Source organism: Haemorhous mexicanus, chromosome 1 (genome assembly GCF_027477595.1).
Source record: "Haemorhous mexicanus isolate bHaeMex1 chromosome 1, bHaeMex1.pri, whole genome shotgun sequence".
NCBI classification, from domain to species: domain Eukaryota; kingdom Metazoa; phylum Chordata; class Aves; order Passeriformes; family Fringillidae; genus Haemorhous; species Haemorhous mexicanus.
The window spans coordinates 48,822,477-48,834,762 of NC_082341.1; the positions used below are offsets into that span (position 1 = coordinate 48,822,477).

A 12,286-nucleotide genomic window follows, 5' to 3' on the forward strand; every position below is an offset into this window, starting at 1 on the left:
CGTTAGTTGTAATTGTTCAGCTCAGCACTGTAATTTTAAATCTGCAGCTTCTGTTAATCAAAGCAGTGAAGTATGGAACTTGCTGCCACGTCTTTTACGCTGCAGTCTAGATGCACCCCAGATCACATCAGGGATCTGGCAGTTGCCATGCCTTAGCTGTCTTCTGATCCATCTGTCTTAGTCGCCTCCCATGGAATCTGGGGAGAAAGAGCACCAGGGAGGGAAAATGCTTGTGTTCTGCTCAAGGTGCCATACTAGCACAAAATATTGATGCAGATGGAGCACAAACATGAGCCTGACAGCTGGATAATTCACCCAGCAGCTTTGGGAACCTTACAGAATCACAAAACCAGCTGCCTTTTTTTTTTTTCCCCAGGAATTGCTAGTTTGTGGACAACTAAATGTAGGACAGAACCATTTTGATTTTGAGGACCTTTTTTTTTGGTGCATTCTGGGAATGCATAGTTTTGATTATCCATTTTCAAACCAAATTTTCATCTTAATTTCCATTTCCTTTAATATATCACATGAAAAAAATAAATCAGGAAACAACACTGTGCACAAGCTCCCCTCTACCCAGCTCTCCTTCTAAAATTTCATTTCTTTTGCTTCTCACCACTTTTTGCATCCATTCTCCCTAGGATTTTTAAAGGGAAAAGACAAAAAATAAGTTCACAAAATTGGATTCATATACATTTGAATATAAAAACAAGCAGTTCCCACCTATCCCTTCTTAAAAAGTGACTGAAGATACATTATTGCATAAGAGACCCTCACACAATTTTTTAATTTTCTCTAACTCCATTTTCAGTGTGGGGGCTTTTTTTCTGTGCGTTTTTGAGTTCCCTGACTGAAACATGTTGCACATTGTAAAACCTGAGGTTTGACAGGCTTTGCAATGCTGTAGGTTTCACTTCTTTTTGACATCCTAGCAATCCTTGCTGATGGTGACAGGAGAGGCCAGAGTGGAATATGAAAAGCAGCTGAGACCACACTGGAGTAAGGAGTCATTGAAGGCTTGTCCAGACTCAACTGATTTTGGTTTCAGATTGAAGCCAGCCTTTGATCAACTCATGGCTGTAATTTTCAAAAGAACATATGCAGTTTTATTCAGGGTTTTATTTTATTGTCAGATCTTTGGTATTTAAATCCCTCTCTGATTTTTTGGTCTCTGGTAAGGAGGGAACAGGCCAAGAGAAAAGAAAGCTGACCTGCTTCACTAGATACTTTGCTCTGTTGTTGCAGATGAAGTGGCAGGACTGGTGCCTGTGGTGTAAGGAGACAGCTTTATTTAGTATCCAGTCTACCATATCATTCAGACAGTAATTTGAGCTTCTTCAAGACACCTGCCCCAAGTCTTGCAGGACTCAAATGTCAGCAAGCAGGGACAGAGATTAAATACCTCCCCAGTTTTTTCTATTTGGTGAGCTATTCTTCAACTCCCTTCTTGCTTTTCAGGTCATATAGGTATATTCCTTGAAGGCAGGAAGGGTCTTGGACAAAGGAATATTTACAATAAAAGATTGCAAGATGGAAAGTCAAGTATTTTCAGGGGCCTGAGTAAGGAAGTGTGCAGCAAATACTAAAGGAAAGCTAGAATGATGCTAGCAGCACTGCTGGCTCTGACAGACCACTGCAAACCAGAGATGAGTCATGGGGAGTAAGTGTGCAATTCACACAATCTGAACTGCTCCAGCAAATAACACACAAAAAATCAAAACCTTTTTCCCTGCACCTTGGATACAGAGAGACAAACATAGTGAAAGCATGTAGTAATGGACCTGGCAGTACTCTGCAAATTGAAAGGCTATTTAAAAGGGGATGCATGATCTAAACAATCAGAGAGAATGGAATGAAGTTAAATTCCTCCACAAAAGTAAAGATCAGTCACTGTTAACCCCACTGAGAAGAACAGTTCAGCAACACAGAATAGGGTGGGCAAGATCTCTGACCTTGTACAATGGGGCAAGTGCCTCTGTCTATCTATCCAAAAGAATTATAATCTCACTTAAAGCTGGCAAATAATTTCTGCTGATCCATAAGGAGACACTTCCTAATTCCACTGGCATGAAAGGTGAGCTCCTGACCTAAATATTGCAAAGGAAGCTTAGTATCAGTCCAGGCTATCAGCAGTCCCTCAGGAAACACACATTATTGCTGCAGGTTCTTTAATAGGAAGGACATCTAAAATGTGCAAGGGAGTGTTGCATTAATCCATGGAAATTAGCTCAATATTGGAGTAGTTTGTTTGAATTTCTTCATGGACTCAGAGCCAATAAGAGCAGAAACATTCAGAGACAAAGGAATTCCCCTCTGTCCAGTGCAATAGGGACTCACCAGTAGGGTAGACTCCAGACACTATTCCCAAACTACCTTTTCCAACAGTCTGAGAGGTGTTTTGCCTCTTTGGTATGACATGTAATCCTTCCACAGGAAAGAAAATATATAATACACTTAAAAGGCTATTATCATTCAAGAATTAAAGGCAAAAGTACATTCCAATTCTGGATACAAATTAGTGTTCCTGGGTAATGGTAGGGAAATAAAATGGTATAAAAATGGTATAATAAAATGATATAAAAATGGTTGTTTGAGGCACCAGACTTCTGCATAGCACAAAGCTGTAATGAAGCTGGACACTGTGACTGCTCAACAAGAATAAAGGGAAGAAGTAGTGTCAAAAAAATAAACAGATCTCTTTCTCAGCAAAACACTTTCTCTAGGTGGATTTTCTGTTGTGAAAATCCTCCATTGCATAATTTGGTATAAACACTAACGTCGTCCTACTTCAAAAACCAAATGAGAATTTACTTGTGTTTTTCTGTACCATTACATTCTGGGAATTACTGGAACAAAATCTATCGCTTTGGATCAGTATTTCCCTTTACATCCATGAGAGTCACAATACTGATTAGGAGAACTGCAGTTCCTGGATTCACATGCCCCTGCTGATTTGCTTTCTTGGCAAACTACACCTTGCCCAATTTATTAATATTTCGGTAGACGTTTCACTTCCTATTCTGTGACTAGTTTTAAGACACAGACACTTCCTACATATTTGAGATGATCTCTGCCCTCCATCTCTTCACACTGTAATGAAAGGGGTGGTGTGGAACTTATTCAATAAACTCCTCTATCCGTCCAAAATCCTACACATGGAATAAATTACTGCAGAGGAAAGATACCACATGGCCAAAGACTATCTATAGTCTGACACTATAACAATGCTTTTGAATAGCTCATTCCAGCAAAGAGCAAAACATACATTAGCAGAGGAAATCTTCCCTTCCCTTGCAATAAGCAGGCAAGCATTAGAAACACAAATTTTAAATTGGGTGCTTTTTTCTCTCTCTTTCTGAAAGGTTTGGTGTTCCTCTTTAGGTTTTTTCTATTGCTTCCTACACTAAAATACGTCTCTAAATTTTGCTAAAGCCTTTCTCTATGGGGTCTTCTTTCCAAAACCATTCAATTCTCCCTTCATTAACTAAAATGGCAGTTATGACTCCTGTTCCTTCCTAATCCAGATATTCATCCCTCACCCCAAAGGACTGCTGCTCTTTGCTTCTTCCCAGGTGCCATTCTTTTCTGTGTTCGTTTCCTGAGCTGGAGGCCATCAAGGCCATCAGGCTCACCCAGCAGACTCAGTTTTCCAATTAATTTTATCCTCCCTCAAATACAATCCATAGGCAAAGTAATTTCTGTAGTCTGAGATGGCCATCTTTGGAGGGAAAGATACAGTTTCAGTTTATGCTATATATATGACTTACCAACAAATGCAAGCAAAAATCAAGGACTTTGACTTCTTTCCGTCTTATGTAGCCTTTGCTTAGAAGAGAGGTATACTCCCACACAGTGAGAGAAATTGCCTAAGGCCCTTACATATCCTGTAAGTACTAGATTTTGTGTATAAGAAGTGGCAAGGGTGACTAACATTGGAAGCACTGTTAAATGTAAGCAATCATGAATGTAATAAAATGTCCCCTTGGGGCCTTTTGGGGGAGTTAGCAATAAATACAGCAGATGTTAGCAGCTATCAGTAGACTCAGATTTTCTGTCGTAGCTGTAGACTGATGGATATCATGTTTTAGTCTACAGCCTGGCATGCTTTTCTTAGTCCCCTTTTGCCAAGGAGTTGGAAGTAATTGGCAGATGTCACCAGAGATCCCTACTCACACTTTTGAAACTCCTCACTGCTGCCTCTCTTACCTGACACATACTTAGCACAGGTGAAGAAGAAACTCCAAATTATGTCCTTTAGGGAATTGTCTGATTGGCCAATCTCAGATGGCCTCCATCACACATTGCTGAGTTCCCCTTCTCTTCCTATGATTAGGAGGACAGCAGTGTAGCTCCAGCCCTGCACCTGAACCCACACATTAAGCAGAAGGAAATATGCTGGACACCACACAAAATAATCCTCATATTGTCCTTCCCGGGCAGGACACATTTGAGGCAGCATCACCAATGTCTTTCACATTGTCAGTGTCACATAACAGACCTCTCTGTATTTCCATGGAAATTACTTCATGGCTTCTGTTTGACATTCAGAGTTACTCATTCCCATCACTCTTGGTGTTTGGGGCCTTCACTTGATTTGTCCCACCACTGCTTTACTTTCCTTCCTTCAGGTACTATTTTATAAGATATTAGCTACACAAAGAACCTCTTTCCACTAAGATTTCTGCTATTCCAGTTGCCTGACTGCTTAGGCTGGCAAAATGCCTGCTACAACATATACCACATGAACACAATGCTGAGTAGCCTCTCTCTTTATAGGGCATGCAATAAGCTGCCTGCTCCCCACAGATCAGCAGTCCAGATTCAGGCTGCAAGGTCAGGGCAACCCAACCCACATGACCATTCCCTCTAATCTAGATGGTTCTAGAAATCTTATAATCATTATGTCCACAGCCACCTCCTTTCTTATCTTGTGATTTTAACTGTGGCTGGCTAACATCACACATTACTCTAATAAATTAAACCTTCTGCACAGAGATATAAGATCACCAAAACAAATGCTACCATAAATCAGTTCACCAAACACAACTGAAGAAATGTGAAGTAGAAAGTTAGAAACGTCTTTACAAGTGATCCATAACATGACACTCTGTATCACTATAGACCTTATGCGTTAGAAATTTGCTCTTTCAAAGTCCAGAAAAGAGGAGTTTCCCTTTTTTTCATGGGCTGAGCATCAGCAGGAAAGTGGTAAAACAAACAAATGAAATGGAGATAAGAAGTGAAAAAAGAAATTCTGAAAATCAGGACAAAGAAGGGAAAGTGTTAAAAGGTTATGCAGTTTATTAACGAGTATCATATCACAAGACCTCAGTGTCTTGTGTCTTACTGCTTTTTACATGAACAAGCCAGGGAGCAGTAGCACTCTTATTTCTGCTTGTGGGGCTGTCACCTCCAGGCAGGTGAAAGGGACAAACATGTGGGCACAGGTACTCATGCTAATAGTGCCACCAAAAGCTTTACAAGTGGTTACCAGGCAAGTATTTATGACAATAATTTAAATAGCGGCCTCTTGCTAGTCAGATCTGAGAAGAGTCAACCTGCACTGCTGGTGTCAGGCCACTTGGGAGAGCATGGATGCTGCCACAAACAGGTTTGCAGCAGCCACCCTCTGCTTTTCCTGAAGTTGCCCGCTCTTCAGCTGTAAATTGTGTATATTAAGAAGGCAACTCTTAGAAAATATGGATCACAGTGCATTAACTAACTAGGTGAATGTTTAAGGGGGCTTCTGGATCTCTTCCCATTACCTTGATGCTTATTTAATGGATAAGGTACTCTCACACAACAGTGATAAGTGGCGTTTATGGAGATGAGAGAGAAATAGTGCTCCAACTGGGCTGGTAGGAAGCAAACAGGGGCAATCCTATAATGCTTTTGATTAAGCAGTGCCCCTCATGCTGCTGCTTTATTAAGTACAAATTATTCGTTGTTTTTTTTTTTCCTCCAGGTAATTTTACTACAAAAAGAATATTTTTATTTTGGCACCTTTGTTTGTTTTGGTTTTGCTGGTTTTTGTTTGTTTGTTTGTTTAAGTTTCCAATGATAGAACACAATAAATATGATACATATAAACATACAGAGATTTATACACACAAGATATTTTTAAGTATTGGCTTAAGATTTTAAGGATACCACAGAGGGCAGGGTTCAGGCCACAATATAAAGGACATGTTGGCCTCTCCTCATAACAACCAGCAGCAGCAGCAAAAATGCATTAATCCCATACTCCATGAAGCTTCAAAGCATCTGACTAGATGTGCTGTTTCTAAGTCTTATTCATCTTCTGACCCCACCACATGCAGAGTATTTGGCACTGTGTAAGTGGGGAACATGGAGAGGAGACAGAGATGGAGGCTTCCCAGGTCTGCCACCACCTTGAGTGGTGACAGTCTGAAGAAATATGCCCAGAACTTTTGTTTTTTGGGTTTTTTTGTTATGAGAAGGATGTAACCTCAGGGATGCAAAATTTTCTTTAGAAGAAGAGATTAGGCAGATAGATCTGTGTGGCTTCAAATGCTTTTGAGAGCTTTACTCACCCCCTCCTTCATTTCACCTTATTTAAAATTAACTTACATTCTCACCTATACTTAAGCAGAAACCGTTGCCATGGTAACACTGGAGGTCGTCTAAATCCAGCATATGATGTAAGCAACACAAACGAGTCCCTATAGAAAGGGAAACTGGCACCACACACAGACAGTTCTGCAAAGATTTCATATGGGGGGAGCAGAGGTGGGAGCAGCCCCTGTGCCGCCACCCCAGGAGGACCACAGCTCTCAACTGCAAGGCACCCCTCATCCTTTTCCCTTTTCAGGCACACAAGGAGCTGAAAACACAGAAACCAAAGCTCTGTAATGAGCTGGGGAAAGTGTGCCCTCAGAGCTGACCCCAGCACTGATGTGTCTGAAAATCCCAGCAGAAGCATAAGCCCTGTTAGCTTGCTGCCAGCATGAGGTGAAAGAGGGAGCGTGGATCACATCATCTTCCCCCATCTCTGCATTTCCTGCCAGTTTGAAATGCCTGGCCCCTCCCCATTACTCCCACACCGCTGGTGTCCCACTGCCAGCTTGCTGGCCTGCCATGGGCAGAGTTGTGACTCAAGGGCCAAGGCAGCACCATCGTGCCTTGCACAGAGTTGGTCATACCCAGAACCAGAGGTACTATCAGGTTGAAGCAGGATTTGCTATCATCACCTGTCATCCCATGATTTTGATGTTTGTGGGATGTTCCAAATTGTCAGCCCTCTTGGTTAAAATACCCAAGTCACCCACATAAGAGCTGTAGTACTGATCCATCCAGCTCTTACACTCCTCCTGACTCTGCCTGTACCTCTTAGCCCTGAAATGCAGGGTAAGAGGAGGTTAAGTCTTCACAATTACCTCCACCATTTCCTTTTTTGCTCAGTTCATTACTGGTTTCATGTAATGAAAAACTATTCATAAGACTAGAGTGAGACCTCCACATCATTTCCTACAGACCACTTAGCTGCTATCAGAATAGCAACAATTGCTGACTTGAGTTGGAGCTGAAACAAAGAGACCATTCCTTCACTTATTGCCCAATGCATCTGATGAAAATTATTCCCCATGGCACCCTCACTGACAGAAATCCTCTTTAAAAATACTTATTTCTCTTCCATTTATGTGACTTGCCTATGTATTCACAGGCTTTCCAGGATTTTAATTCTCCTCCCTGACTCTCTGAATCCCAGGTTTCATGGAATTTCTGTGTTCATAAATCCCTACAAAGAGTTGATTTAAAAATGGAAACAAGATTAGATCTGAAAAGAGGGAATTTAAATAATAGATACTAACCTGCCATTATCCTACAAAATAAGGTGAGGTTTTTACAGCTGATAAGGCCAAAGTAAAGGCTGTATTTTTCTGACCTTTTCCTTTTCTACAGACTGCTACATTAACAGTCACAGAGTTTACAGTGGAGCTTTTATGACAAGGGTATCAGAATCTAGCGTAGGAGTTTAAGGAGGGCAGAAGCTATTTTTGTACAGGTGTCATTTGATCTTCTTGGACTATTTCTATCCGAGTATTGTGAAGATACATATAGCAACATATAGCCTCTTTGACAAGAGCTCCTCCACTTCCTATGTTGAAAATTTGCTGGTAGTTTTGACTAATCAAATGATCAAGGAATGGACTAAATAAAGCATTGTTGTTGACATTTAAATAAATGAATAAAATAAACAAAAGCAACAACAGCTAGGAAAAAAAAAATTGCCTACCAGTGATGACTTTCCAGCTTTTGCAGCTCTCATTTCAACTGTGGTTGCCTCCTCCAGATATTTTTAAAATCCATATAGATGCACATATTGAGCCAGATATTCTCCTTCTTGTGATCTCTGGAGATTTCAGCTCTGTGGAAGCTCAAAAAACTTACTGCTTCTGCTCACCTCCTGTTAGCTTGGCAAACTAAATCACATCAGAATTATGCTTTTCACTTAAATTTCTTGTATTTTAACATTTTTATCTAGCTAAGCAATTAGTGACAATGTACAATAGTTAATGGTGGTCTTCTAAATTTCAAAGTTTATTCTTAATATTCCTACCTCCACATGTGAACCTGAAGTTGATTCACAGTGAAGTAAGTTAGACACAGTGACTTTTGAAAGTGTTCATACTGTGCATGGTCTCAAACCTTAGATAATTTCATTAAAACCAGCAGAAACCAAATAAAAATTGGACTGATTTAGAATGCCACACCTTTCCAACTGCTTTATCCTGGTGTGAGTGACCGCATAATATGCTAGTCAATGAGAAAACAGCTTTACATTTTTACAGCTTAAGAGGACATTTGAGCAATCCTCTGGGCTTCTGTTGAAATGTGCTCCACACAGGAGCACAGAAGAAAAATGAAACTTTCTGGCTGTGATTCAGGGCTTGCATTTTATTTATTTTAGTTTTTTTTTTTGACACTTCACCAATATTCTCTATCTAGAAAGTTTAGGAGCCATCAGAAAAAATTAACCTTTGGCCAGAGACAGTTCTGCTATCGCAGAGAAGCTGGAGTAGGAGAGAAGGTCATGGGATGCTGCCAAGTATGTTCAAGCTGTACTCAACAATTCTGTGACACAAACATCATCCTGTGCCCTTGTCAGACAGCATTCCTACCTGCACAAACAGATGTAGGAACTCTGCTTTTGGGCTCTGTGCAATCATGCATTCTAATCCCAAATGGGTGCCCAACATGCCATCATTTCTCATCATCCTACAGTCTTTAAAAGTGCCTCTATCAATTTAGTCTCCAGCATGTTTTGCTGGCAATAACAAACCAAGGAATTAACTTGTTTGGAAACTGCTTTTCTCCTTAACAGCTAGGTAGCCACAAGAAGTTCAGCAGTCAGGGGAGGAAATCAGAACTCCTTGTCCATAATGGCAAACTTAAATTCAAACCCCTTACAGCCCCAGTGCCACACCAAATCAAAAAACCCTGGGAAGGCTCCCCAGGCTTTTTTGATTTGGTGTGGCACTGGGGCTGTAAGGATCCCTGCTTTGCTACTGTCTGTACATCATGTCTTCTACAAATAAAAGAGTTAAATTTCCATATATCCATCAAATTCAGGAGAACTAAGCTTTTATTCACACAACATAAAAAAAAAAAAAAAAGGAAAAAAAGCAGTGTGAAAGACTAGTCAGGGGAGACTCAGAATAGTGTACACAGAAACTACAGTATTCCAACCCCTGACCCAGAATGAGTTTTTTTCACATACCACATTCACTTACCACCATACACATATTTAAATGTATATATTTACATATGAATGATGCATGCATATATGTGTAGGTATATATGAATATATTTCTTCCAAAAGAAACAGCACAATATAAGAAGTAATATTACCTGCGACTGGGAGAGATCAGAGTTTTTCTGTGGAAGATGGAAGAGCCTGCACGCGAATGAAAGTAGTTGAGACCTTGCCTACCAGCTGAGACACATAAGCCACAATAATGAGTATGCTGTGAACAACATCAAGAGAGAAGACATTCTGCTCCACAGCTTGGATGAAACGCATGCATGCAATCAGTTTAAGAAACCGGCTTTACTCTGCAACTGGTCATTAACTGAATGTGCCCACTTACGACACATCAGAGGAGAAGAAATAAACTGAGAAGCACAGGCCACTCAGTCACCTTTGCCCATTCATCCATAGGCTAAATGAAGGAACTGACCATGCTTCTTATCAACTTCCTTTCCTAAAATGGCCAGCTATGAAAATAAATGGGTAATCAGATGCAATGTTTAGCTTGCTTATTTATAGAACCAGGCATGTCTCATTTAACTCTTAGCCTTAGCAGGTATGTCAAATAGGGTGAGACATGATGAATGGCAGTTCTGGCAAAACCTGAAGCATGTTGCTGGACAAGATGATTTCTTTACTGAAAAAGTGAATAATAACTGATGACTCTAAAAGTGGTCAAAGTTAATTTTGCATATTATTGGTGTAGTACCCGTGTGATGATTTTTTTTTTACTGAGCAAAGCTCTATGGGAAAGTAGATGGGGAGATACAAGGTGTGTGGCATTCTGTATAACAAGGTAAAAGACTGGGCTGAAAATGGCTGGGAGGTCCCTACTTAGTCCCTCCGTGCAGATGTAATTGAATATCAATACAGAGGTCGTGTAGAAGATTCTTGAAATCACCTAAGGAGCTGGTATAAGAAAGAGGGACTTGTTTAATGAGCTATTAAATAAGGTAAAGGCTTCCTCTGAATATTGATCTGACAAAGTGGCTGCAGTTACTAGGAAGATGCGCACGCAGGCTGCTAAAGTGAGTCCATCTGGGTCTAGCTATAGACCTTCTTTGCCATTTAGGTGGTATTTGAAGTGAGACAGGAATAAAAGCAGTTTCTAAGGCATTTAAAAGCATATTTCTGACACTCCAGGTCAACTGTCATTTTATTTCCAGGGCAGACATATAACTACTCTATGTGGAATTTATTTAGCATAAAGCAAGTCCTGGACAGGGTATCCATGGCTGGTTTCTCATACAGCCTCCATCAGAATAGCATTGCCATTTTCAATCCACGTGGATAATTTCTTACCTATGGTTTGATCTCAGCTGCCTGAACTCCACTGAAGACAAAAAAGCAGGGAGTAAATTAACTGCCAATTATTTCTGAAGCTAGCTGTAGTACTTTTATGAGGAATATATTTCTTTCTTGGCCCAGAACACGTGAAATTAACTATTTTTCCTTTTCAGTTTATGGCATAGAAAAACAAGGCTGATCTTGAGGGAATGTTAAATTTCCTTTTATATTCCAACAATGTCTCCAAAGGAGAACATAAAACCTATGGCAAAACCTAGAACTGAAGTCCTTTTTCCTGAAACTTTATCCAACATCAACAGTATACAACAAAACCCTACCAAATCTCTTTAGGAAATTATGGTATGTTGATAATGTTTCTCTTTCCTTTATTTCACATGGCTTTTTTTCCCAGGCCTTCAGTACACTGAGACTGTAAGCAAATTTTGAGAGAGGAGCACAAGGCAAGAACATGTTACTTATTGGTCCACTGTTTCAATAAAAGCATGAATTACTTCTCAAGAAGACCACCATGTCAAATATTATTTACATCTCCAGGAGCATACCTCCCCATTTCTTTAGTACACTGAATGAAATAACAGACAGAAGATGTAGTATAAATATATAAATTCCCTTGGAGAATATTACAGGTCTCTCACTGGAACATCTAAGGTGTAACAGGGAATGCATTAACAGAGGTGCAGCAGAAAAATATCTTAATCTCACAGATGGGCCAGATGACCTAAAAAGGTTTTAACCTCTAATACATAGGATTCTATGTTATATGTGTTTTTTTCCCACTTCTCATCTTTTCTGCCTGATTGCAAATCCCATTCAAATGCACATTTCTCCAGCATAAGGCAACCTATAAAATGGCATTCACCAATTATCTCAGCCATTTAATACCTACAGAGTCTGTCCTTTTGGAATGGTATAAGCCTATTTTTTCACTGGATATGTCATTCGAATGGAACTGTCACTATGCTTCTGATGACTTGCACAAAATAAGAAGATAGGATTGATTGGAAATATGTTAATTATATTTTAACTTTGCAATGCAAGTCAGAAAATATTAATGAGACTTAAATTTCAACTATTAATTACATAACGAGTAACATAATGCACTTTTACAATCTAATTCAGACACATTCCTGAATAATTTAATTCTGAAAATGGTGTGACACAAAGGGCTTGTGAAATCAAGAGTGAAATCAAGCAGTACTGGGAATG

The 12,286-nt window shown here is 39.9% G+C and overlaps 1 long non-coding RNA gene across 1 annotated transcript in view; it reads right to left on the bottom strand.

The window, feature by feature from the left end:
- Positions 1-8,391, bottom strand: part of LOC132338888 (uncharacterized) — a 36,747-nt gene extending 28,356 nt beyond the window's left edge. Inside the window, exon 1 of the long non-coding RNA XR_009489605.1 lies at positions 8,258-8,391. This is a non-coding gene — a long non-coding RNA (uncharacterized LOC132338888). The remainder of the gene's footprint in view (positions 1-8,257) is intronic.
- Positions 8,392-12,286: the final 3,895 nt, after the last annotated feature.